Below are 2,317 nucleotides of genomic sequence, written 5' to 3' on the forward strand. Positions count from 1 at the left end.
AGAGAAAAATTCATGGGTAAACCAATTTAGCAAAAGCAAAGTACACTTACTGGGGGCACATGATTGGTAAAACAAAGTGGAGCCAACCCGGTCAGACCACATTTTTCCTTAGGGTCGCCCAACAGCTTCTTTGTGGCTTTGGCGATCTCCTATTCAGGAAGATCGACCCGGTTGAAGCATTGTGCATCCTCCAGCTCGCCTGTGTAGCTACACATCAAGGCGCCCCTCGGGCCAGGGGGCTAGATCCGCTAGCTTATCCAGCACCGGGTTAGATCGATCCCGTGATGCCGTTAGCCGTCAAGGCTCTCAACTTAGGGTAAAGAGGAGCTATCTGTTTCCGCTCCTCGTCTGATAGCCAACCCGGAGAAGCCACTGCAGCATCAAGACTTTCAATTCTTTAACCCAGTAGAGGGTTCTGCCCTTGAGGGGCAGTGTTCTTACAATAGAACCAAGTCTTGGCCCAGCCCTTGAGATGACTCGCCAGCTTGGCCTCAGGGAAGGCACTGTTCTTCCTCTTCTGGATGGAGATTCCTCCAAGCTCTATGTTGGGGCTGTCCTTCAATTCTGTCTGATGGTTGATATACAAAAACTCTTGGGAGAGACTGATTGTTGGCTCCATTTGAAGGTAAATTTCAAAGAGGACTTGGAGTTGACACAAGTTGGTGATGGAATTGGGGGCCATGTCCTGGGGTCCAAGGTTGAAAAAATGAAGCACGGCCCAGATTTTTTTGAACCGGGTGGTCGGAAGCCTTTGTGTAAATGATCAACAAAAATGACAACTTCCCCTTGGCTGGATGAAAAGCTCGAAGCTCACGAGCATAATGAGCACTCGATAGTTTGGCTCATTTGGGCTCATGCTTGTTAGTTAATTAACGAAGCCGAACAATGTTTTTTGCTCATTAAGATTAACGAGTTTAAAGAGCGAGCAAACGAGTTTCATGAGCTAACTCCTTTAGCTCGCTAATTTTCAAAAGTTTGACATGAGACCCCTAGTTCAAATCTGCCCACGCTAACTAAAGAGTTGCTAGTTAGCCCACGCTAAACTAAAGAGTTGCTAGTTAGCCCAGTCTAGCGGCCCAACACCCCAACCCACTTCGGCACTTCTCGTAGACCTAGGAGTCTTTTTTAGATCCATAAGATTTTTGTTTACTAGCGGCCCTAAAAGGAATCGCCCTTACTTGGAAAGCAAGACAAATAGGAATTAGACTAGGTCGCGGGTCATTATGCGAGTTGGATTCTGTTGTAACCTCAAGGCCTCCACCTATATACAAAGTGGAGCCCCTGAGGGAGATATATTAAATTGCACTCGAGTGCTAGGTTAGCGAATTCACACCCTTGTAACCGACAAGTCTAGCAATATAATCAAGCAGTATATAGGCTTTTACCTCGATGTGACGGGCCGAACCTGGGTAACCTCTGCCAGATTCCTACGTTTCACGTGTCCGGACTCCTGCAAACCTCCCCCATGTTTGTCTCCCGTTTGCGGGAGAAATCGCGTTTGGACTGCCCCGCGGACCGATACAGGCCCACGTTGGATGGCTTCCGTGGTCCGGGCAGCGCGGTTTGGACGGATGCCGGCGGTTTGCGGGTCCGCCTTGAGATGCCCAAACAATGGAGGCCACAGTTGTTTTTGAAAAAAAAAACTCTGTCCAGAATTAGTAGTCTTAGATTTGTCGCCTCTAGTGAGAGGGTGCATCATGCCGTTTAAATGCCGGCTCTAATGAGAGGACACGTCCGCTCACCGACCTGACCACCGTTAGGTGGGAAAGCGTGTGGGCGCGGGAGAGAGTTTTTGGGTGGGCCAGGCTAGTTAGACACAGCCTTGGCAGCGATCCAGACGCCCGCACACCCCCCCCCCCTCTCCGCCAGACTGATCGACGGATCAATGAAGGTCCGTGTTGAATAACAAAATAAGGGTCGGCGTTGGATGCCCTAATTTGGCAAAGTGGGTAATGTGGACGGTCATGATAATGAGTGGCCGCATTATCCACCGTCCTCATCTTCGAGGATGCTCGAGCCTGGCCGCATTATCCACCGTCATCATCATCGAGGATGCTCGATGTGCTTCTGCCAGACTTTCATCGATGCCAAAGGTGCATTGGGTGGCCAAATTCACCGTTTTGACCCTTTTACTTAACTTAAGCACGATTTGACCCTACGTGCGATTTTTTTTCGGATTTGACCCTTTTTCTACCGCCATTGTCCTTGGCGGTAGGGTAGCACCCCCTACCGCCAAGGCCTTTGGCGATAGGACTTACATACGCTGTCACGTCTGTTCGCTGTGAAAAGGACCCTACCACCATGGTCTTTGGCAGTA

The sequence above is a fragment of the Triticum aestivum genome, chromosome 1B (genome assembly GCF_018294505.1).
Source record: "Triticum aestivum cultivar Chinese Spring chromosome 1B, IWGSC CS RefSeq v2.1, whole genome shotgun sequence".
NCBI classification, from domain to species: Eukaryota; Viridiplantae; Streptophyta; class Magnoliopsida; order Poales; family Poaceae; genus Triticum; species Triticum aestivum.